Source organism: Cavia porcellus, unplaced genomic scaffold (assembly GCF_034190915.1).
Source record: "Cavia porcellus strain 051 isolate PalLab524CR breed Dunkin Hartley unplaced genomic scaffold, mCavPor4.1 scaffold_2, whole genome shotgun sequence".
NCBI classification, from domain to species: domain Eukaryota; kingdom Metazoa; phylum Chordata; class Mammalia; order Rodentia; family Caviidae; genus Cavia; species Cavia porcellus.
The window spans coordinates 142318866-142344916 of record NW_026947485.1 but is presented as its reverse complement, the minus strand read 5'-3'; the positions used below and the strand labels follow the sequence as shown (position 1 = coordinate 142344916).

The 26051-nt window shown below is 37.2% G+C and overlaps 1 long non-coding RNA gene across 1 annotated transcript; it reads right to left on the bottom strand.

Annotated features, from left to right (window-relative positions):
- Window positions 1-578: 578 nt before the first annotated feature.
- Window positions 579-19953, bottom strand: LOC106026158 (uncharacterized). The gene is made up of 3 exons (XR_001199798.3): window positions 19833-19953; window positions 4516-4563; window positions 579-1521 (listed from the first exon to the last, which is right to left on the bottom strand). It is a non-coding gene; the product is annotated as an uncharacterized LOC106026158 (long non-coding RNA).
- Window positions 19954-26051: the final 6098 nt, after the last annotated feature.

Here is a 26051-nt window from a genome sequence, read left to right as displayed (position 1 = left end):
GGAAAAACATACTTTTAAACTAGTTTTGTTTTTGTTTTTTGTTTGTGTTTGCTTTTTTAATTAGCTGTTTTTATATAAAAGTAGAGTTAGGTCAGGTGTCTAAACAAATAAATGAAATAAACTCATGGTCCACAGACTAAGCAACTGAGGATACCAAAATTAAACCATGAAGTCAGAAGTTAAATTAGAATTTATATCCAGCAGAGATAATAAATGAAATAAGAAATACCACAAGGATTAAATAATAATTATACACAAAATTTTTTCTAGCAGATGGTAACTTGGTATTTAAGCCAAGCCTACTATTTTCTTAGGATATTTAGAATTCATTCTGAAGTCCCGAGGAACTCCACTAAATCTCGATCACTAAACTCTCACCCAAGTATCCCATCCACAGACTGCTTGATGTTACAAATGAAGCCTTCTCTGCTACCTGTATCTTGTTGTTACAAGTTTCTTACCATGTGTAGAAATAAATGCTAGCTTTCCTCTCTTTGTAAGACTTTGAGAAACACTCTTCTTCGTGTTTCTGATCTGTTTCTTCTGTGTGCAGTCTAAAAGAGACAAAATCTAAATAGAGCACCTCATCCCTCCCTTCAATCCCGCGACCTTCAAGGCCCATCATGAATTCCCCACTTTTCATCCTCCCTTCCCTGCACCAGGTCTTGCTGGAGTTTATCTAACTAGACTTCTCTTAAAGTCTACAGCTAAAAACAAGCGGATTTGCAGGTTGCTGCAGTATTCTGAAAGAGGCATAGAAATTCTGTGTATTGTTGTTTTGTGCATTTCAAAACATATTTTGAGTAAGACCAATATAGCAAACAAACTCTTTAGACATATAGATATCTTAACAGCCACTTTGACAACACCTAAATCATATAATCAGGCACATATGTAAATATGTGTATATTACAAATGTATATATGTTCATCAAGAGTTCTAAAGAAACAAAGAACTGATTACTTTTCATTATGTATACTCCAGAAAATATACCTTTAAATTATTTGACCAGTTTGCAACCACAAAGTAGAAATTGGTGGATGATTTTATTCCCATAAGCAGTGTTGATGTTCTGTTTTACTATTTGAACATCTATGTACTAATTACTTTGTATTTTTTCTCCTCAAATTTTGAAGGAAATTCGCTGAAAAAAAATTATGTGCAGTTCACAAACCTAATCAGTCAGTTAGCAAAGAAGACTGTCTTAAAATATCTTGGTGCATTCTTAAATTACACACTATATCCTTTGCTTAAAAGAAAACATATTACTGTGAATTTATATTATCAAGAAATTAAAAGTCTGTATTTATATTTTATAAGCACAGCCATCTATAGCCACTTTTTTGTTTTTTTATTTATTATTATTATTATTACTTTTTGGAGACAGGGTTTGGAGACAGGGTTCAGGCTGGCTGTAAACTCACAATGTAGCCCAGGATGGCCTTGAACTCACAGTGATCCTCTTGCCTCAGCCTCTCAGTGCTGGCATTGCAGGCAGAGCCACCATGTCCCACCTGTTACCTTTTTTTAAAATAAAAAATTTTAAGCAGCCATTACAAAAATAGTTAAGTTTACACCCTATTTCCACATTCAGACTACTATATTTTCCCCTTCCAACTTCATCTACATCATCAAAAAGTCCACAATATGCATTTTTCATATTCTTTTACTTGCTTGAAAACGCCCAAAAGGTGGTACATCATGTTTTAGAAGTTTCATTGATGCCATTATACACCCACACCTACATATGCATATATATATATATATATATATATATATATATAATATATATGATTTAAATAGAGTACAGAGAAAGAGTACTTCTCAATCAATTTTCACCAAAGATTTTCATCAGCGTCTGTGAGAATTCTATTTAAAGAAGAGCAGAGGATCTAACCCCTAGTCAATAAGCGTGATTATATAAAATAGGAAATGCTGTTTCCAAGCCCCTTTTTAGCTTTGGCTTAATGTTTTTCCCCCGCTGATCTAAACTAGCTTAGCAAAGTAAAGTGTAGAATTATGGTAAACTAAGATATTTTTCCTCAAATTATGTGCTTTTATTTTCCAGATAAAAGATTTCTTTAGGGAGATTTAAAGTTAAGTATCAGTCTGTCTGTCTTCTGTCTGTCTGTCTGTCTGTCTGTCTGTCTCTCTCTCTCTCTGTCTCTCCCTCCTTCCTTGCTTCCCTCTTTCTCCATTTTACTTGGCCACATTAAAATAGTCTTTTAAAATACACCAAATTTTAGAAAGTTTCTTGGTAACACAGATTCATAATTCTACTTTGAGACTTTCAAATACCTTATGCCAACATTGTAAATGTTACTGTCATGCTATAAACATGCAGGGAAGGTATAATATTTTTATGCATTTCACTTGTAGTTTGGGGTAATAGTTACCAAGCTGGTCTCTAGAGAAACTACTATAACTTGTGATCTTAGAACATCAGATAATAATGCAAGGGATGATTGGCCAAAACTTTTTTTTTTTGTACCATGGATTGAACTCACCTCTTTCTTGCCAGGCAGGCACTTATGCTGCTGAGCTAAATCCCTGGCAACTTTTGAAAATGAGAAATATTTTTACTCAATTGAGTCTTTCAAAACTCAGCTGTATAAAGGAAAGTGTGCTCTTGAAATGACTACACATTAATCAGAGATTATCACTCTCCATTTCCATTAGCCTCCCTCTCCTTTTTTGGAGCATGTGATTTGTGCTAACTTAAATAGGATTTATTGATTCAGCTAGATTCTGAATTATGCTTTTCCTGTGGATTAGGAGATGCATTTCTTAGCCCTTTTCCTTGAAATCCATTAGGATTTTTTATGTGGACTACCTAGTATTCTACACACTTCCAATGCTTAATAAATATTACATTACAATATTAGCATAATAATAAATCGTCTTAAAGTACTACATTGGCTCTTAAGTGAGAATCTATTCAGTTTGAGCCAAGATATCAAAAAGTTTTATTTTCTGCACACACATAGGAAAGAATTTAAAAACTGCCTTTCCATGAAATGTCCTTGCATTATAAGATGTCTACATGTTATGGAGCGAAGTGGTGAAGGGTCCATCTTCCAGTGATGGATTTCATTTGTTCAGTATATTCTGAAGACTGAGTTTGCCACTTTAATAAGGGACAGTTTAAAATCGGGGAGACAAAAATGGAAATAGCATCATGTGTCAAGTAAATGTCCTTTTCCCAATGGCAATTCTGAAATTTTATACAAGAGTACAAGGCCAGCAGCTATTGTTTCTTACCATTAAAAAATTCTCTTTCTGTCTGCAATTGGTTATGTCACATAGTCCTGTACTAACAGCCACTGAGAAAATGAGGGTTTTTCTTATATTTTCAGAAAAGACAGAAGTAGAAAACAATTCAATGAACACAATCTCATCTTAATTGGTTATTTTAAGAGAGATCCTGGTTGTTTGTTTGTTTGTTTGTCTGTTTGTCTGTTTGTTGTTTTGTATTTTGAGTCTGGATCTGGCTGTGTAGTTCAGACTAGCATTAAATTCATTCTATAACCCAGGCCGACTTGAACTTAGGGCAATCCTCCTGGCTCAGCCTCCTGAGTACTGCGATTACAAGTGTGAGCCATCATGCCCAGCCAAGAGGTTTTTGTTTTAAACTGATAAAATGAAGAGTATAAAAATATTATCCCTTCCAAAATAGTGCTTAAATACTGTACATTTTGCCTGCCTTTATGTAAATCATAGCATAAATAAGACAAATCAGCTGCAGTAGACAGCAAGTGGGCCCAAATGGCTCCTTGGCAGGATAGCTTCGTAGTCAGTCCCATCATCAACAGAGGAAGTTGATTTTTTTTCCACCCTTTGAATATGAGCTGAACTTTCAACTTGCTCTGGCTGAAAGAATTTGGCAAAAGCAGTGTTGCACCATCTCTGAGCCTTGCCTCAAGACATACTCAGGCTTCAACCCTTTTTAGATTCCCTGCCAGACTGGCATAAGCCCCAGCCAGCCTTCTAGTCGATGCGAGACATGGTGTCCACTCACCCCCATCTTCCCACTGATTCCCAGAAACAGAGATACCTGACTGACTGGCAGGTATCCACAGGTACGTGAGGAAACCTAGCTAAGCCTGCAAGAACTCTACCCCTGAGCCTGTGCCCCTGCAGCCCTCAGGATCCTGAGCTGAACAGATGGCTCTTGTTTTAAGCTTCTACATTTTGGAGTGCTTTATTTTACAGCAACAGATACCAGATACTCCTTCTTGTAATTAATTGAAGATAAAAAAATTAAATACTATTTAGATTAAATGTCACTCTTTCACAACTTAGATTTTCATCGCTGAGTTACTTGGGTCTTACATCTATAATTGACCATCACAACCTTCTGACTATTTCTAACAGAAATGCTTGTTCCTGCTACTCTATAAATTTCATAAAAAGCCTTTGTTTCAATGAAAATGTTACATGGAGTCCTAAGTGAATACAATTAATATTCGAGACGTTCTAATCTTTGGATAATGTCATTTGGTTAGAACAGCAAACCTGAGCAGATGATTTATCCAGAGGTGATTCTTCTTCTAAAGTGGTGTCCTGCAAGAAAAATGAAATGGTAAAATCAAAGGAAGCTGTGTTTAGCTTCCTCTCAAATCTCCACATCACTCACTGCTATTGATTTAACATCATGGCACCTCCATATTTCAGCAGAAAGATCTGCCATGAGACAGAAACTGTAGTGACCCTGTAAGGGTCGTCTTGCTGTCAACTTCAAATTACAACATCTGTACTCTTGGCTGACAGCCATGGCAGGCCCTAGGTAGTACAGCTTTTCTTTTTTTCATAAGATGGAAAAGATGTTTCAAGGAAATGAGATATAAAGCAAAATGTTCTCTATATATGGAATCTCATCTTCTCCCAATTTGAAGTTCTGAAAGGGGAGAAGGTTTTGTCAGAGCTCCTTCCCTACAGTCCCCAGGAGTCTGTTTACTAGTCTATTTACTAATCTGGGTTTCTAATGTGCACCATCTAGCAAGGGTTCTAATCCAGAAAACCAACACTGTCCTCTCTTGATCTGCAGCAGCGCAATGACTAGCCATCCCCTTGAAACTGTCTTACCCTTGGCATTCATTACTTTTTGTAGAGTTGTATTTCCAGTGAGTTTCTTCTGCCAGCATGCAGCCCAGTACAGACACATAGAGAACACAATAAATATTTATGGAATGGAGAAATACATCGTAATAATTCCTTAAATATCAGATGATTTTCTATAGACCTCTTTCCCCTCTTTCCTAACATGAGCTTCTTTAACAATTGTATTCACACTCAGCTGTAATTATAGTGTGTTTGTGTGGTGTGTGTGTGTGTGTGTGTGTGTGTGTGTGTGTGTGTGTCTGGCTCTCAAGATTTAGCTCTAGAATTTATAGCTTGTCACCATCCCACTACATTCCCAGCCTTCTCGTGGACTTTTTCAGAGGACTGGATTCTGACACTGCAAAGGTAACAAGTTCAAAAAGTACATTTTTCATTGAACAGACCTAAGCCACTCCCTTCTGGGCACTAGACCTCTCTAGCATACCCAAGTCAGGATAAGGTCCCTCCCCAGTTCCCAAATGAAAACCTGTAGCTGACAGACCTGATGAAGCAGAGGACTCCGTAAAGGAATGTAAAATTTAAGATCCCAAATTATCTTATTTTTGCTTTATGTTTATTTTTAGTGAATGTATATTTGCATTACCAAATATTCATTTCAGTATCAAGCTGCTTCCTAACAGATTTATCTCAGCCTCTCACTTCTATTCCATGTTGCAGCTGGAATGGTTCTACTCCACCTAAATGGTTCATTCACCAACCATTTAAATGGCTTCTTCTGCCTCTCAAACACAAATTAGACTTCTTAACATGGCTACCAACCCCTGAGAAAGCTGATTTCTCCATTCCTTTCTGACCTCATCTTATAGATTCCTCCCCATACTCAATAACTATAGCTACTCTGGTCTTCCCTTGTGATCTCAGAGAAGCCCTGCGTCTCCGTCTCTAGCTCTTTGCTCATGTTGTGCTTGCTGCCTGCCACATTCACACTCCTTCCTGGTTAACTTGTATGCATCCTCTAGACCTCAGCTCAGATGTTACTTCATGGAGGATGACGCATGAATTCATGAAGCATTCCGTATTTTTTACTCTCCTTCTAGGATTTCCTGAAACCGTTAAAAGTATCATATTACAGTGATACAGTCACACTTGTGTTTATAGCAGCACAGTTTATAGTAGTTAAATCTTGGAAGTCACCTATATGTCCATCAACAGATGAATGGATAAAGAAAATATAGTATTTATATACAACAGAGTACTACTCTGCTGTAAAACAAGAGTAACTCAAGTGATTTGTAGGCAAATGTGTGGGAGACCAGATTGGGAGAATCGAGTCCTAACTGGCCTCTTCTGAGAGCACAAAGGAAAAAGATGGCAAGTTGTGATCTTTTGGTGGTGTGTAAGTGTGCTGGCATATTATAAGTTCCAGGGAAAAGTCAACACAGCTGATATCTGGTTGTTCACCCAGGCACATACCATGGATGTTGGGAGGCAGATGAATCTTGTGTTACTTTAATTGCTTGTACCCGTGTCTGAGTAAATAAAACTTAGGTAAGCCAAAGACTTGGGGCTCTCTGTCAAAGGAAGACAATTGCCCCCTGCATTTTCAACTAATTCTGTGTCTTGTTTTTCATCCTTATTCAGTGGTTCCTACAAATGGTGCCCAAACAGGGATCTGACCAGGAAAATCCACCAGGGGAAAAGTGTAGTGTACCACTGACTAGTGGTAGGGAGCTGCACAGGAGCGAGGAGCCGGCTGGCAATGAAAACAGAAAAACTGATTGAGTGTACGCGGAAAACTTTTCAACCAGGGTAACTGAGCAGAGTTCATTGACTGAGGTACAGTATTACACCCCTTTATTGGAAATTCTGTTACACCAGTCTGGTGCTCAAGTTAGTACCCAGTTGCTTTCTCATATGTTGCAAGATGTTAGCGAATATAATCCTAGGTTTCCTCAGATGGGAGCATTTAATCTAGAGAATTGGGGTCCAGTGAAAGAGGGTTTAGAGTGTGCTCATGCCCCAGGCTCTGTTATATCCCCTGAAGCTTTCTCCACATGATCCATGCAGTTCTTTGTCCTTGAACTGTGAGATAACATCTAGTGCACCCTTGAGAGCAGATAAAAATGAAAGTGAAGAAGCCTTGTCCCCTTCTCCTCTTCCTCCTGCCCTTCCATCTGTGGTTGAGACAGAAGTAGTTTCTCCTCATCAAAGATTGGTCAGATAGGCTGGTTCCAACAAAAATGGATGTGCCTTGAGAACACAATGTTAAGTAAAATAAATCAGGTACAGAAACTTAAAAGCCATGTTTCTTTTATATGAGAAAACTAAAGTATAAATAAAGAGCAAAATAAAAAACAGGAAAAAGGGAGATAGATGTTTGACACATGGCCAAGGGACCTAGAGCTGGAGGGAGGGGAACAGGGAGGTAAAAGCCACGCGCGTGTACCACTACCCATAATGAATGTATCCATGATGAGCCACAAACATATATACATATGTGTGTGTGTGTGTGTGTGTGTATGTGTGTGTGTATGTTCTGAGACATATTTGTAGATCTGAAACATCTACATTAAATAGTGACATAGACAAGAAAAACACCACCCAGAGAACAATGGGAGGAGTGGGAAAAAGGCTTGCAGTCTTCGAGGGAGGGGTCAGGGAAGGCCTTTGTTGCAAAGATGACAGTGCAGTAAATCCCACAGAGAATATGAATATGGGGATGTGACAGTAGTCTCCACAGGAGGAGCAGCAGGTCCACAGGCTCCGAGCAGGAGACTGCCCCTAATATTTGAGATGTAATGAGAGGCACACTGGCCCAGGAGAGCTAATGAATGGATTAGGGGAGATAAAGTATTGGCATTCAAGGGGCCTGGGCACTTATGTAACATAAGCTTTTGTAAAACTGAGACCTTGACTTCAAGTCCAGAAAAAATGAAAAAGAGCGAAGGGTTCAGAAATGAGAACAGGACTTAGGTTAAGAAGATTAATCATTAACCTAACCTAGGTTAACATTCTGGGTGTTTGAGATTCCAGGACAGGCTTTTTGGGAGGCTATTTATGCTAAAGTGTTAGGCTACACTTTAGTAGTGGCTACTGTCATTAATTACATTATATTCATGCTGGTTAAATTCCACATGTCAGGGCTGCAGGATTACTCTGTATTTTAACTCATTATTATTTTTTTCTTTGCAGCCATGTGACGTCAAGCCCAGCTATATATAGTTTGAAACAGAGGAAATGGTACTGGAGGTACTTGAATATCAGTAAATGTTTCCTTCCCAGGAGCATCCATGGAACAAGATGAGAGAATTAGACATTGTTCTTGTTCCTTGATGTTCTCAGTATAAAGGTAGCTTCCCAGCAATCAGAGAGGAACTTGGTTGCTGGTTCCTGTGCAGGTGAATTATGGCTTAAGGAATAACAAAAAATTCTGAATCACTAAGTGACTTACAATGAAAGAAACAAGAAGAGAGAAAATATGCCTGAGCTTAGGGAAAGGATTTTAGAATGTGCCTGCGTTGACTCAGTGATAAATGTACATAATTAATCATAGACACCATTTTGGCAAATGATATTTTTAAATGATAGAGGCAATTATCTGTACAATTACATATGCACAGGAATGCATTATTTTCTGACTTTCAACAGGCAGCCTACCTTACACAGTAGGTAAAGAAAAGATTTACCTAAATTAGCATCTTAGTCTGTAACTTCAATCTAACAAGGACATTTTTGGTGGTTTGAAGAGGTTCAGAAGAGAAATGAGCAAGAGTAACTTTCTCCTTTTTTTTTTTTTAAGTAAATAATGTGGTTTATTTCATTTTAATTTAAATTGGAGAAAATTTCTTAACTGACAATTTGTAGTTCTTACTCTTTATAATTCTTCTTGTGGAATTATTTAACCACTTATGTTTCCACTCTGAACCATGTAATATTAATTAAACAGTCTCTCCCCCACCCACTTAAAAAGAATTTTAAAAACTTTTATAGCCAGGTATGGTGGCACACTCCTTGTAATCCCAGCATTTGAGAAGCTAAGGTAGGTGGATCATTGCAAATTCAAGACCAGCCTGGGCTACAAAATGAGCCCAAGGCCATCCTGAACCACATAGTGAGACCCTGTCTCAAAAAAGACAAAAAATAATATAAAATTTATATACTTTTCCAACCAGTGCTTTGGAGACAAATTTAAATATCTGTGGACACAATGAGACAGTATTTCTTACATGAGTAACATTAAAATGAGGGAAAGTCTCAGCAACGAAGTAAGCAATAGTCTTTTTCTAACTTGATATGATGAACTCTGCTATTTCTCTAGCTTTGTGGCCTTATCTTACAAAGGCAATATGGTGTGGTGGGAACAGTTCAGTCTGGAATCAGACAAATGTAGTTTTAAATCTGACTCTGCAAATTACTATGATGTTAACCTAGGGCAAGTTACTAAATTTCACTAAGCATCAATTTCTTTGTAAAAGTGAAGCTAATCACATCAGTCTTGTAAAATATGCTGTGAGCACTACACAATGTTTACCAAGTATCTGGTTTAAAGTCAGAGATACAACACATGTTTAATACTGTGCATTTTATTAATGTTATGTCCTGTCTCTCATTGAAGTTCTTTAATATTTTATCCTTCTAAAGTACATCATAATGTCATTCTGTCACTCAGTCTACTCATGTGCACTGAATACCATGCATACATGCAGGATTTTAGTGCACAAAGAGATGTCATTTTAGATGTAAGAGGAAAAAAAAACAGGTGGGTCATTCAAAAGTGCTTGGATTACTAGTTGGCAATTCCAATTCAGATAGAGACCTAAAACCCTGTTGCCAAATACAATAGCCATTAGCCATGTGTAATTACTGAGCATATGAAATATGACTGTATTAAATTGAGATGTGCTAAAAATGTAAAACACATGCCAGATTTTGAAAACTCAGAAAGAAAAAAGACTGCAGAAATTTCTCATAAGGATTTTCTTCATATTGGGTACAAGTTGAGATGATAGCACTTTGTATATTGTGGGCCAAATAAAATATATGTTATTAGAGTGAATTCAACCTCTTTGCTTTTTTATTGTGGCTACTTGGAAAATCAAAATCTTGTTTGTGGCTAGCATTGTGTTTCTCGTAAGCAGTGGGAGTCCAAATACTTAAATATAACAAGAAAAGAAAGAAAGAAAAAGGGAAAAGAAGAAAGAGGGAAGGAACAAATGAGGGAAGAGGAAAAAAGAACCTTTAATAAGCAGAAGATGTAAACCTTCAAAGTAGAATCATCTTGTCTATGTATACTATCAATAGCAGAAAATCTAAAATGTTGAGATACTATTATAGAATAATGCCAGGTATTTAGTAACGCCAAACTAATTCTCGCTTGTATTAGGTACTTATTTGTGTAATGATGACCTCTCTTAATTTAGATACTATGGTAGGCATTAGAATTACACGATAAACAAACCAATCTAGCCAACAGTTCCCAATCTAACCACTAATAAAAAGCGAAGACAAAATTTTGCAGACATTAGTTTTTGAATACTATATTGCTTTTTGGACCAAAAAGAAATTATATTCTAACATTTTTTCTAAGAGTGTGTGCATACCTCCACATCTGACCTTCGTTAGAACAATAAACAGTGATAGAACTGTGGAGGGGAGGAAGAAGAGGAGGACCGGAGGTGGCTGAAAAGATAAGAAGTATGAAATATAAGTAACCTTTATTTTGGGAATGCGGGGAGAGACACCCCCGACCCCCTGGGGCGTGGCATCTCCACCCCGGGGCTGTGGATCTCTGGATCTCTCCGATCTCTCCCTGGAACTCGTGGGGTGAGGCACTTAAGTAGCCTCCGCCGGGCCGGGGTGGACCCTAAGGGGGCATTAGGGATGCACAGGTAGCCCATTGGTCTTAGTTTGGCGCCAGAAGTAATTCCTAAGGGTGGGGGAGGTAGGAGCTCCTTGGCTTTACAGGCTACAGTATCCGGCCTGGGCCAAAACCCTTTCAAACAGTAGTTCTGTTTTGTTATGGTGAAAAAATAATAGCAGCGGCTGGGGATTTAGTTCAGCCGCATAAGCACCTGCCTTGCAAGCAGGCGGTCGTGAGTTCGATTCCCGTTACCGATAAAAAAAAAAAAAAAAAAAAAAAACAGCTGCATAAGGAAAAGCAGTTTAGTTTCTTTGGCAAAATTTCACTTACTAATATACTACAAAGGTGTTCAATAATAAAAATTAATTTACAACACTCATCTGGCATTTATTTCTGCATCATACGTGCCATTCTCATACTAATCATACCTTTATCTTTCCACAATATTTCATGGCATGCAGTGCAGTCTATAGCCGTCTCTGCAGCTATGTTTGTACGCAAGCATGAGAGAAGAAATGTGCTAATTTGAAATAGTAGATGACTAGTTCCTCCTCTTCCACCTCCAGGCTACTAACAAGAGGAGTTGTGGCTGGGGGAGCTCCAAGATTTGTTTTTTGTCTTGATAAGAATAGAGGCAGACCTGCCAGATTTACATTTGAAAGGAAACCGAATTCTGGCCCTGGAAACTACTTTGGAAGGGGGGGGGGAGCCGGAGGGGGAGGGAAGGGGGGGGGAGGAGGGTGGCACAGGGGTCCAGCAGCAAGAGTGGCAGACTCTGGTACCCTAGCCCTAACAGATGCTCCTCAAATAAGAGTTAGTTAAAATCCCGGGGCTCTGGAAGAAGATTTGATGGTGACAACTCTGAACACTAACTCAGTACCGAACCTGATTTAATAAAATGTATCTCTGAGGTTCTAGGGAGCCATAGAAAGCTAATCCAAGCATTCTTAAATCTTCATGCTAATGATACAAAGTGCTAATATCATCATAAACCTGTTTTAAGGATTTTACTCACTTTTGTTTTGTTTTAAAATATTCAGTTGACAAGAAGTTCATATTCTTAAGTACACAAGCTCACTTTCCTGCAGATCTCACCTCCTCTCACCCAGAACTGTGAGAACAAATTCCCTCCCGTCAGGTCTCCTCCTCAACAGGTCAGCACAGAACAAAAAAGAGGAAGGGAAGAGAAGGCATGGCCTCCTAGAACCTGGGAGAAGCTATGGAGTTTTGGGAACACTGCACAAAATTAGAAACAGTGGGCAACTTGGAAAAAAAAAAAAAGAAGTAAATAAAATCTCTCCATTAGTCCAACCCAAAATAATCCAAATTGATTTCCTAGCGTTTTCTGTCATTTAAAATCCCTGGACTATGTGAAAATGTAAAGTACTCACCACCATCCTAGCCAGTCTGAGTCTTCACTTTCAGCATCAGAATACAGTTGTTTACAATTCAGCCTCACCAAACCTCTAGCTCAGGCTGTGGCCTGAGGCTGCAGATCTAAAGGCCTGTTCCTTGTTCGACTTTTCTTACCTCTGTAGACCTTACACCCCCAATGCGTAACCAATCTCAGGTCATTAATATTGTTTTGGGAAAATGTATTAATAGATCTTTCACTCTTAGAAGAGTCCAGATGCAGATGTAAATTACTAGATATAGTCCTTCTATACGTATTAGACAAGGAAAAACCAATTTTTCTGGGATTTCTTCCAGTAACAATTTAAATATTTTTTACCCTGTGTCTTCCTCAAATGCCTCCCCCCCCCCCTTCATCAGATAAGGTTTTCATCAGACATTCCAAACTGCCTTCCCTCAGCTTCCCTCCATTGTCTAGAATTTCTTTTCATCACCACATTTTCATAGCCCAGGTGAATGTTGCAATGTAGGGAATTTCTCTTGTTTGCGCTGACCGGATGGGGTGGGGTGGGGTGGGGGTTGTCCCGGAGCTTTGTGGGGCCAGTCCAGCCTGGGCTTCTCTTCAGTCCTTGTGATACAGGGGAATGACATTCCCTACCTGTACTGTATGTCCCGTATGAATTCACGTTACCTAAAATTGAAGAATGAGTTTTAGGAACAATGGAGGTTAAGAGCAGAAATATTTATTGAGAGAAAAAAAGCTTCTGTCTGAGAGAAAGACAGAAAGAGTCTTAAGTAGGTTACTAAAGATTCTGTCTTTTCTAGGCATTTTTGAAGAGTAAAACCATGAGGTGAGGTGGGTCTAAACTGGAGAAAACTGGGAACTCACAAGACGGACAGGCAGGAGGTGGTACAGAACTATGACCAACCAGTCAGCTTAATTGTTCAAGTAGAAAAGTGGCATTCTTAGAGATCAGTGACTCTTCCTGTAGGGGGCTGGGATGGTGACTCCTGGCTTATCAAGGATCCATACCTAGCCCTAAAGTTTATACATAGGATGTCCTTACATTTGTTTTGCCTTCTGTCTTGAGATCTGGCCCACAGCAAGAGGTGTGTGTCTCCTCCAAAGTCATAAGTCATTTGGTCCTCTGTGCCAGCTTCCTCGAGGACCTAGCCCTGTTTGACTGTCTATAGTATTTCTAACTAGCACAGCTGCTTGTAACACTTGAATGACTAAACATATGCTCTATCAAACATAATTTCCATTAGAAATATGCTCTAACAAAGGGGAAATTGGGCGCCAATAAATGGATAGAGACCAGTGTATGTGCATAAGAGAAACAAGTTGGCCTGAGTCTTCTGGAAATTAAGCCAAATCACAAGCTTCTCACAAAGGAATACAGAGGTTAGAAACTGTCATCACTGTTCTTGCCTGTCCTGCATCTTTCTTAGTCTGACCTTTCTTCATGGCTTGAGCTCTGAACTTTCACTCCCATGCTTCTATCTGATATACCTTATTTTTTTGAGTTATGGGTTTTGTTTTTCCTCTGTCTTTGTCATATGTCCTATTTTCTTGCAGCATAATACCTTCACCTTGTATTGGCTTCTCCTTCATCAAACTCTTCCTGGATTTCATGTCTTGTTGCTATGATTCTCCAAACACACAAGCAATGACTAAAAGCCTTCCACTTAAGGGTGAAGATGACATACAGAGCACCTCTGACATGGTCCCAAATGTAGTTTGCTTGGTTTTTACTACCTGGCCTCTTCTCACCAAAGTTCAGGTTTCTCTGCAGGGGTGATACTGGAAAGCACACTGGCGCCTCTGCATCTGTTTGCACTTACGTGGTGACTCTTCCCTTGAGCTCTGCCCTTCTATTCAGCCACAGCTCAGCCTCCCCCTCTGAGCACATTTCCTATCATTCTTCGGAAGGGCCTCAACAACTTCCCATATGAGTTGTTAAATTTCTTTCTGAGCTAAAGATTGGATGATATTAACTACTAAACACTTGTGGTTGCAGAACTCCATTGCAACAAAGTAGGAGATGCAAAGGCAGATGACCAGACAGGGCCGACTGACAGGTGCCTGCAGAGTCGGAGAGGAAACTAAAGCAGGCTGCCATGCTCCTGGTTTGAACGATCTAGCTGTGATTTTCCTGCAGTAGACCATTGCCATGGAGGAATGTTAGCTTCTAAAATTAGATCATTCCACTTTTTTAGAAATGAAAGAAATCTAGGTTATGAACTGCTGGCTTTTTTTTTTAAATACTAACAACTAATTTAAAAAGATTTATATTCCATCCTGGCTGAACAAAACTGAGGATGATCTGGCTCTTTGGTGTACAATGGCTTTAATAGTGTACTTAGAGGGAAGCGTTTATACAATGTGATTTTAAGATTGAAAAATTATCTTAAGGCAACCTACCATGAAGTCAAGTGGTGAGAAATTCTAAAGAATTCCCTGGAAATCTACAGATTCTGGTGGCTATGCATGAAAACAACAGTAGTAATAACAACAGTGATGAACAGCCTCTTAAGAAAATCTTTTAACGAAAGGATATTTTAAACTTCCTAGAAGAGATCCACTGGGCATTCTTTTGTGCCTAAACACTTCATTTTTCATAAATAAAAAGGCTCTAATTGTCTTCCATTTTAAAATGCTTTTGTCAGCAGAGATGTTGAGGAAGCAGTTAGAAGACAAAATAATGACAGTGTGAAAGTTGGAAGTGAAGTCAGTTCATCTCTTATCCCTTCTGACAGTTTACATTTTGAATGACAACTAAAGTTATCTATGTTGCAAGAATGGTAGTCTGTAGTCTGATTCTGTCCGTGTGTGTGTGTGTGTGTGTGTGTGTGTGTGTGTGTGTGTGTGTGTGTGAGTGTGTGTGTGTGGCAGAGAGAGAGAGAGGAGAAAGATTTAACACAGAGCCTTTACATGAAGCTACATTTCCAGCTATTTTTTTTTTTTTAATTTTGAGACACAGTATTGCTAAATTGCCCAAGCTGGCCTACAACTTGTGATGCTCCTGCCTTAGCCTCATATAGTTCTGGGACTTCAGCCATGCACCATATACCCAGCCTTATTCTTTAATAAGGTGATAAGAAAGTATATAATTTTCCACTATTATAGAACATCACCTTCAAAAATGATTTAAGTTATAATACTTTAAATCAAAGTATTTCTACATGGGATGACAAAAATGACCACTGACTAAAACTCTAGAGCAGAACTTTTCAACTTCAACTTCAATACTATAAACAGATCTGATTTGGAACAGATTTTGGGAATGGGAGGCCATCCTCCTGAACACCGCAGGTGACTCAGCAGCATCCTTGGCCTTCGCCCACTAAATGCTAGTGGCACCTTCCCCAGTCCATCTCCAAACACTGCCAAAGGCTTCCTGGGACTCAAATTTCTCTTTAGAGGAATTGTACATGGAAACATGAATTTTAGGCCTCAAAGAGGGTTCTAAAATGACAGTTCTCATAAGAGAAGGAATATTGGAGAAAATATCAGCCCTAGTTTCTGCCAAGTCCTCAGGGTACTATACAAGGCAGAAAGGAAGGCAAGAGCAGGGAACGTGTGTGGACAGGAGAGTGCCTGTGGGTGGCAGGAGGGGGGGCCCAGATGGGAAATCTGTTCTCCTTGTCAACAATGCCCCAACAAGTCGGAACCCACAGAGATCAGAGGAGGCAGAGACATCTTCTGTAGGTTCCAAACTACAACACATGGAGAAGTCCTGTCTTCTGCTAGCCAAGCAGAGGTGAATTATCAGCATATTAAGAAATGGGATGACACAGCTCAGTTAGATATTTTTAAAAGATATTTAATAATATTTTTTTCATCTTTTGAGAGAAATTTTTTTTCCAGAAAAACTATATAGGTTATACTTGTGGTTTGAAATCAGTAACTCTCAATTTTTTTCTTTGTGGTTATGGAAGAAATCATCAATTCCATTTCTTAGTAGGACCTCATAAACACAATAGACCAAATGCCAGAACAGAAATTAAACTGCTCTGTAATCCTCAAGGGAAGACATACTTTAACTATGAAGTATTCACACCAAGCCTAGAGAACAGTAGACAAAAGGGAATGAACTAGAGTACTTGTGGTTCACATTTACTGTTTTGACAGCATTGTTTATCAAAATAACTACAATTTTCAAAGAAAAGCCTGCTTAATTTTTACTATATTGCTTTCCTGTCTGGCAAGAACTATAAAGAATAAGTTCGCTAAGTTTGTGTTGAGTCTTTGTTTCAAAATGGCATCTTCTAGACCTCCTTTTATGATACATTATAAATTTAAAATCTGTTTTGATGATATTGTTATTGTGGTACATGTCATTATATACTTGTCAAAATTATAGAATATACAATAGAAAAGTGAACTCTAATATACATTAAAGCATTTAGTTAACAATATTGTGTCAATACTGTGATATCAGTTATAAAAAATGTACCATAGTAACACAAGATGATAATAATAGCAGAAACTGTAAGGTTGGGCAACAGTTCATGAGTGGAATTCTTGGTACTTTTCACTTACTTTTTCTGTCAATCTAAAACTGCCCTTAAAAAATCCTATTAATTAAAAATCTGTTGTCTATCTTTCAAAGGAAAAAGCGTTAAAATCATAAAGTATCTTTTAAATGGATTTGTAAAGATTCATCATTTTGTTACCAGATGGTGAGTCCTGTGGGGCTTTTTTCCAGGTTCTTGGTGTCCCTAACAAAGAATCAGGCAGAAAGGCAGCAAGGTCAACATTAATTGAAGGCAGAAAACAAGTAGACTGCAGAGTAACAGCAGACTAGTGAAAGGCTTATGGGGCCCAAGGATAAGGGTCAAGAGATTTTTTTATATTCAAAACACCTGGATTGATTTCTCCCTTGTGCAAATTAGAGGGACATTTGCCCTATCAAAAAATCACTTGGCTTTACACCAGATATAAGCAAGCCTATTTATTTATTTATTTATTTATTTATTTAATTTTTGTCTTTTTCTTTTTTATCGGTACCGGGGATCGAACTCACGACTGCCTGTTTGCAAGGCAGGCGCTTATGCCGCTGAGCTAAATCCCCAGCCCCCAAGCAATCCTATTTAAAATTCACCTGCCTTCACAAAGGATCCAAAAGGGCACCATTTGATTGGCTATGCCCACATGCAAATGAAGGATGAAGATAGCACCTTCTGATTGGTTCTGCAAACAGTGTCAGATTCAAATGAAAGACTGAACTATAGCTTGGTTCCATCTACAGTACACAGGACCAGTGAGATCATTTTTGTTCCTGTGTTCTTGCATGTGCCCTCTCTTTTTAGGAAACATCTCTCTCAACCTGTTAACCACAAGTTTGTATGACCCTTGACACATTTTGTCCTTTTAGTTATCAAGTTTGCCCCACCCCCAATCTCCTACCTCAAACTCACAGTTTATTCTCCTTCACTGCTGAAAACTATTGCTCCAGATGAGGAGGAGACAGCAAGGACTTCCCTCCCTGTGGGATTCTGGCCAGGGCACCCTTTCCAAGCTCTGGAAAATACTATTAGAGCGCTGTGAATGGTGAATCTCATTCTTCATTATCTGCATTTTCTTCATTTAAGCAATTACTCAAACTTTTGTTTTCTCTTCACAAAATAATTTCTGAAGTAAAATTCTCTCATTGTTTATAATGCATTGCACATGATAGGCAGATTATGTTCCTAAGTTACAGCGCAGAATGATTGCTAAAGACACAGCAATATGATAAATCAGAGAGCTTTTTCTTAGACTTTGTTTGCAGTAGCAAACGAGTTGTTATGCTGCAACACAGTAAGTTTCTCAGTGACATTCCAGTCACCCTGTCATAATAACTATAGATCCCGGTTTTAATCTCTGCCAAACAGGAATTTTTTTAACACAGCTTCTTGGCTGGTTGTCAGAGAAGAATCTCTAGGCTAATTAGACCCTCATCATTCAGAGGAGGGCTCTGAGAAATACTTCACACTAAAAATCTAAGGAGAGTAGGGCAACCTAAAGGCACTTTTTAAAGATATTTTTTCAGAGGAACTGGAGTCCCATTAAATGCCCTGCCTACGTTTTGGACAAAGGTAAGAATACATCTAAAGCAGTTAATTGTCAGTTCAGCTGAATTCAATACTAATCTAGAGTAGATAAGTCCCAAAGACAGAGTTAGAAGGCACAGAACAAAGTGATGAATTCATGGGTATTGAAGTCCCTAGAAACTTGGGTTCTACTAAAGGCTGTGTGACCCTGGGCAGGTCACCTCCCAGGACCTCCAATCTCATATCTGTAGGTGTGGTAGTGTCCCACAAGAGTCAAGATCTAGGCAAAAGTGCAGGTGGAAGCTTTATCCTTATTTTTAGGAGCAGTAACAGTAGCAACAATAATTATATCCTTTAAAGGCATGTGGCTCCAAAAAGGTGAGAGAGAAGTATGGTGAAAAGTAAGGGGACATTCAAGGTAAAAGTTTGCATTTCCAAAGCAGTAGGAAGGAACAAGTTACCTTTTAAGGTAAGATAAGAAGTTATTTTTGGAGAAAGAGAAAGGGAAATAAAAGTTTAAATGTTCTTCAAATTCATGTCAAGAATTTATTGACATTTTTAAACAATAAAGGAAAACCTGTATTTTAAAAATCTAAGTGGTGCATAAAAATATTTGTTATATCACTTTGTATTTTTGTTGTGCATTTGAAATAATTTTGAAATAAAGAACTAGTGTTAGAAACAGAATGAGAGACAATTTTATCCTAATCATTTAAATATTATCTATACATAACTGTTTGAATTTAAGACCTTACTAATAACCATTTGGGGAGTGTTTGGAAATTTTATTTCCAATTTTCTCAATGATTGTTTTGTTTTTGTTCTCTACTTTCCAAGTATTGAATAAGAATAACACAACAAAACCTGCCACAGAATACTGACATGAAGCATTTTCAGCTTATAAGAATTTCCATTGCAGATCTCTGTTCAGATTTGACCATTAATTCCTAGACAGACGAGGAAAATTAAAGTTCAAATCCAGGAGCCATTACCAATGGAATGTATTGTATGTCAGTGGTCTAGTATGTTTTAATTTACTAAAATTTATTTTTGAACACTTTTCAAACGTGGAAGTGCTGTGTAAAATGAGATACACCAGTATATTCCAAAGCCTAACTCAGACTCTTGGGACTAGACACCCCTTTGATCTCATCACAAATTGGCTCCTGAACACCAGAAGGCCTCCTGGACTCAGGTCTCCGGGGATCTTACCCCTGAAGCATCTCCAGCCAAATAAAGTGGCTGAGACAGACACTGGACCCAGGCAGAATGGCAACCATTTCACAAAATTAACCCCAAACGATGTGAACAGACAATTCTCCGCATGTAATTATGGCTTTTGTTATTTTCTCCCCACGAAAACACTCTATTGCTTTGGCATAAATGCAACAGATAAAGGTATTCAGCCGTGGCTGGCAATATTTCTGATCCATATTTCAATAGATTATCCTGAATTGGCCTCCTGGAAGCATTTATGCTGACCAGTTTTGAAAACCTCTTTGTCAGCCCTCACCCTTACCTGCTAACACCGCGCTAATGGATGAAAGCAGGGGCGATGATAATCGCTGTCTGCCTGCCCAGCCCTGAGAGTGCTGCCGAGTCTGCACCACAGTCGTCTGCAGGGAAAAAAGGACGGACGGAAGCAAGGAGTGTAATTCAATGAGTACTTGGGAACCAGGCTCGAGGGTTTCTTTTTTTCCTTTTAAAGGAGTAGTGATATCAGAAGAAGGATTATGAAAAAAGAAAGAGTTAGTAAAAATAGGATCTTTGTGAATTAGAACAGCGAGGGCATTTCAAATTGAATTACAGGGGATCACGGCAATTAGAATTGGAAAAGATCTCTCAGTCTTTCTCTGTCAAAGCGTGATTACTCCCAGTGGTATATTCTTCTGAGCTTAGTCCAGTCCAATTTTAAATCATTCAAGTGATCGAGCCTCCTCAGCCTCTCTTGGGATACCGTTTCACAGTCCAAATAGCTAACTGCTGGGGAATCCCCATATATTTTTTTTCTTGTGATTTATTTCCATTATTCTGTTTTTTTTCCCCCAATCTACCTTAAAATTATTTGAATTTAGTTTTCAATGAATTTAATCTACATTTAAATAATTAAACCCAGATGACTGGGTCTTTATAGTGAGGTTAATGTCCTTCACTCCCTCTCGTTCGTATACACCCTTCATCTGTGCATGCACTTAAAGAGATGCATGTGTACAGGACAAGCATACAGACATCAGCATACATCTCCATACACATAGGCCCATAATTAGGAAATATTACACAGCCACAATGTGCTTGTGAAAAAAACTAATTAAAAAACCTAACTTTTAAATTGTTTTTGACAAAGAACTCATAAAACCCTGATAAACTACTGCTTTAAAACTGATAGAGGCAACAAATGTAAACTTAAATATCATTTTGCTTTGTGAACATTATATTTCCTTCACATGAATAAAGTATGATCTTTTAACATAGGATTTACTATAGTTTATTTAGTACCAATCATACACACAACAAGGCTCTAATGCAATAAATATATTTATAGAAAATATTCAAACCTCTTTGCAACGACTGAAACAATACTGACATATTTTCTTTGTGGAGGAATTCATTCTTACACGAAATATGGTTTACGATCTGAGCAAGTTGTAGAACCTGGGAGAGCAGCGTGGGGTATTCAAGGTTAATAGAAATTGCTTGAGGGTATTTAAATTTGATCAAAGAACTTATATAGTTTTTTATGTCCTTTCCAAAGAGTTGCCCCAAAGTATTTTTCACACCTATCAATCAGCTAATATCCAATCAGGAAGGAAAACACATACCTTGGAAAAAGAAAAAAAAAGCAAATGAATAACTTGAATTTTCTTTAAAAAGGTGAACATCACCATTTTCATGAGAACTATGTAATTAATTCATAAAATCCTCAAGCTGGAAGGATTCTTAGAGATCGTCTAACTCTGTGGTTATATGGTAATGGCTTGAAAAAAATTAGGAAGCTTGCACAGAGTTCAAACTTTCAAAATTTCAGTTGGATAAACTTTAGTTGATTATGTGTATTGAATATGTTTTTACATAAAATTCCTTATGATAATGATAGCTATCAATTTTTGAGTACTCATGTGTTAAGTATTATTATATAAGCTTCTTATAAGGTAACTCAATCTCACAATACCATGGGGTAAGTAGAAGTATCTCTGTTTAATAGGTTAGAAATCTGAGCCTCAATGAGTTAAAAAGAAAGTAATTATACAGCAGAACTGATTCACAAGCCCAGAGAATCTAACTCTCAGATAGGTGATGAGCAAGATACACTACCCTCTACCCTTCAGAAAGACTCATTAACCAGAGGAAACTTCCCAGTGGAAAGAGTGAGGGGCCGGTCAGAAGACCACACAGAAGGACTCAGGCTTTCACTGAGTCAGTGGAGTGGCAAATCTTTATGACAGAAACTGAATTTCCTTGAAAGCATACTTAAAATAACTGATATTGTGGGTTCTCATTCAGAAAAGAAAGTCAGCTGGCCACCTGTCTACAAGTCCTGTGTGTGGAAGTTTGCCATCAGATTTCACAGCATCATTCTTATGTCTGTTTCTGTTAACTGCTTTGTCTCATGCTAATATGTTGCTTTTCCCTCGATTCTTTGTGTGTCGTTATTTTAATGAATGCTGGAATTCGTGTGCAAAAGACAAAAAGAAGGGAATGTCATCTAAATATCCATGTTAAAAAAAAAAGAAATTTTATCCCATCTTGTACCACGTACAAAATGAACTAAAGATGGATCAACCAGACCTTTTGAGGTGTCATGGTACTTTTTACCATTTAATCAAGAAGTATCAATTTTTAAATATCGCATGCTATCATTTTAAAATCATTTCTTTCTCTGTCTTCTTAAGAGAAGTACTTGTATTGTAGAAAATTTGCATAGCACAAATAGAAGGCATAAATAGAAAAACCAACCATGATTTTTTTTTTGCAGAGATGACCTCTATTAGTATTTAGTTAATAACTCTTACTGCCTTCTGTCTTTCAATCACCACATATACATTTTGGAGGACAAAACTGCGATCTTACATACTAGCTCATAATACAAATTAAGTGAATTTTTCACTCAGTAATATTTGTGAATACCTTATATAGCTTAAGTATATATTTTTAAAAATTTTTTAATGTACAATATTTTGTCATGTGGTCAATAATTTATGGTTGTGTTATTGTTGAACATTAAATTTGTTTCAATTTGAAAATTATTACAAATATGATAAGGATGAAACATTTGCACAATATTTAAATGTATTTGATTCTTATTGCAAAATCAACTTTAGAAATGTTATCCAAATTTATCTTCATACCAGGAGCTCTGAGAAATACCTGTTTCACTGAGCCCTAGTCAAACTTAGTTTATTTTTTTTATAAAATCCTCAACATTCAAAAGAGAAAATAATTGTAACTTTTTAGTTTTTAATTCTGAATTTCTTTATATGCTTATCATCCATTTTATTTTCTCCTTTTATGAACTACACATTCATATTCTCCCCAGCTTTGATTTTTGCTTTCTTCTTTCTTAGTAATGTATAAGGACTTCAACATATTAAGAAAATAAAAGCAATTTCTCTTTTCTTCTTTTGTTGTTGGTTTTATTTAATAGATTATACGTGTTTACCTGAAACAATATTTGTGAATGGAAACAGAAATGAAGAAAGAAGGTCAAAGGGCTCAGCGTGAAGTTTATATTACCTTAAACAGCCCGGCTGTGCCTAAGAATACAGCTGAAGACAGCACCCACGAACAAAGAAGGCAAAGAGCCTGAAGGAAAATTTTTCTGCTGGCTAAGATGTAGTTGGGGAGACTCCTATAAATCTGTACCATATTAGTAAGGCATTAGCAGAGTAAATTCTCTCTCAAAAATCTACTCACAAGTCAATTTTTTGAACAACAATAGAGATCTTTCTTTAAGAATGGATATGTCTTTTGGCTAAACATGGATAGCAGCTTTTACTCAATATGGCATAATAATTCCAGCAGGCTCACAGCGGCAAACTAAGTCTGCCTCAGAGTATCTTATTACAATAAAATCAAATTTAACCTCTTAAACCCAAGACATAAATCACTCACTTTTCTTTCAAACAATTTGTGAATGTATTACCATAAATACTACCTGTCACAAGACTGATAGCTGTCAGTAGCTCAAAATATGAATAAAATTGAAAATGCATTTGAATATAGAAAACATGATAGCATTTTCTAGAGCAGTAATGATAATAAAAGGTTATAACATATAAGAAAAAAATCTCAGGGATAATTAAATCAAGCAAACTTTCTTTAAATTAAATGAATTCCAAATCAGCCTCACCAGAGTTGTATTTCCACCAAATATAACAGTCAATAAAATACTTATTGACCCTTGTAATATAGTGGTGGCAAATTCAGTTTACTTTGTGAATTTTTATATTGAAAGAACATATCATGTTGCAGGGCATAATTTTAAAACTGTACAATATGAGTTTATATTTCTTTCTAAATGATACTTGAAACTTTCATTAATAGATCTCCAACAATGTAAAACTTAGTCTCTCCTGAATTTTAGAATACATTTTTGATCACAGTGATTAAATTCAAATGCTTTTTAAAAGATTCAAATCAATATATTTTAGATCACATAAGTTTCTTTCAAATGTTTAAACTGTATGTGTAACTTATTTGCATTTTCTGATTTAAAAAACACATTATTATATGCAACAGCTTTGATAGCTCTCAAGGACATTATGTTAAGTGGAAAAAGCCAACCTCAAAGGTTGTACACTTTATGATTCCATTTATATAACATCCTTGAAATGACAAACTATGGAAATGGAGAGGAGATTAGCGGTTGTCAAGGCAGAGGCTAGAAGTGAGTGTGGCTAATAGATGAGAAGATAAGACAGCTTTTGTGTTGCTGGAACCGTTCTGTATCTTGCTTGTGGTAGTAGTTATAGAAATCCACTCATGGGATTAAGTTCACTGAGTAAAACACATTAAAAAAATAGTACATGTCAAAACTGGCAAAAATTGAACAAGGTTTGCAGTCAATTGAACAGTTTTGTACCAACATCAGTTTTCTGGTTTTGATTTTGTGCTTCAGATCAGATGGTGCTATGTCTCCCTTGAGGAAACCAAGTAGAAGACTCACAAGAGTCCACTGTATAAATTTTGCAGCTTTTTGTGTATTGATAATTATTTAAAAATAAAGTTTTACAAATTATGTCTACTAATTCATACTTTTAAGTTAGTTAGACTATTTTCAGAAAGAAATAAAAATTAGAACTCTTAGCAGCCAATTTCTGTTATAAAATTCACTCACAATTCCCTTTTTTTATTAGAAAATTACTCATTCTCATTTAGTGCCTTTTTATTCTTCAAACATATTTCTAATGTGCTTAATAATCTGGTTTCCGCAACTATAACAGATACATATATTCAGTAAACCATGTATTTATTTATTCCTAGCTCAGAAATTTTTACGCATCCCTTAGAAAGATATTCTACTTCCTAAAAGAGAGGAGAGATGACAGATCAGAAAGGAGGAGGGGTGAGGATAAATGGGACTAAATCAGAAAGTCTTTACATGTGGGGGTTTGAGATGTTTGTCTTTAAGACAATGGGGCACTATCAAAGAGTTTTAAGTAAGGTTATGGGCTAGATGGTTGAATTTACTGGTTTTTTTCAATAGTACACAAGTATTAGTGTGCAAGATTTAGTCTGCAAGATTGAAGACTAGTTTAAAAGATGTTCTGATAATTCCGAAATGACCAAATAGTGGCTGTGAAGATGACAGAGGTAGACAGACTTGGATTCTTTAGGAGGAAGAATTGCATGACTTGGTTTGTAACTATTCCTTATAACCCATAGGAAACGAGGTAGGCAAACATGACCCAGAAGTACTTGGTTTCAGAAGGAACTTGGAATAAAACGGATATACTAAATGAATAACATGCTCACATTATATCCAAGAGCAAACTTAGGAGTTGGATATGTAGGCTGAAATTAAGGAGGAAATATCTGGATGCGAGACATATCATTGAGGAAAACATTAATCTATAGATCAGTCGTTCTCAACTGGCCAGACATTTGAATCATATGGAGGTCTTTAAAAAATGTTTATACCCTTGTTCCACATAAGCCTGAGTAAATCAGAAGTTCTGCAGACAGGAGGAAAAGGAATTGACTTTAAAAGGCACACAACAAACTCAGGTGATTCAAGTACGTAGCAAGGTAGAGTATCATTGTTACAAATAGTAATTGAACCTACTGCACTGGTTGAACTCATCTAAAGAGACAATGATAGAGGCACCAAACATTTGCTGCACAGAGGAATTATCTGAGAACCTATAAAAAACAAAATTAATGCCTTGTTCTCCCTAAAGAATCTGATTTTTTAATTGATATAAGATAAATTTCTGTGTAATAATCAGTTAATGTTGTCAACAAATGATGCACATATGCATGAGAGAGAGAGATTAAAAAAGAGAGAATGGTGAAGATCAAACCCTGGAGGATATTGACTTTAAGTCATGAAAAGAGAAAATCATAAAATAGTGGGAAAAGGAGAAAAATAGTATTAAGTAACCAAGAAGAAACAAGTGTTTTAAGAAATGAGAATGATGCCAACACCAAATAAGCTAAGTACACTAAGGCATCAACAGTCATCACAGTCATCAGTTCTGTGGGTGCGAGTGCCTTTATTAGCGCTGTCATGGCTACCGCT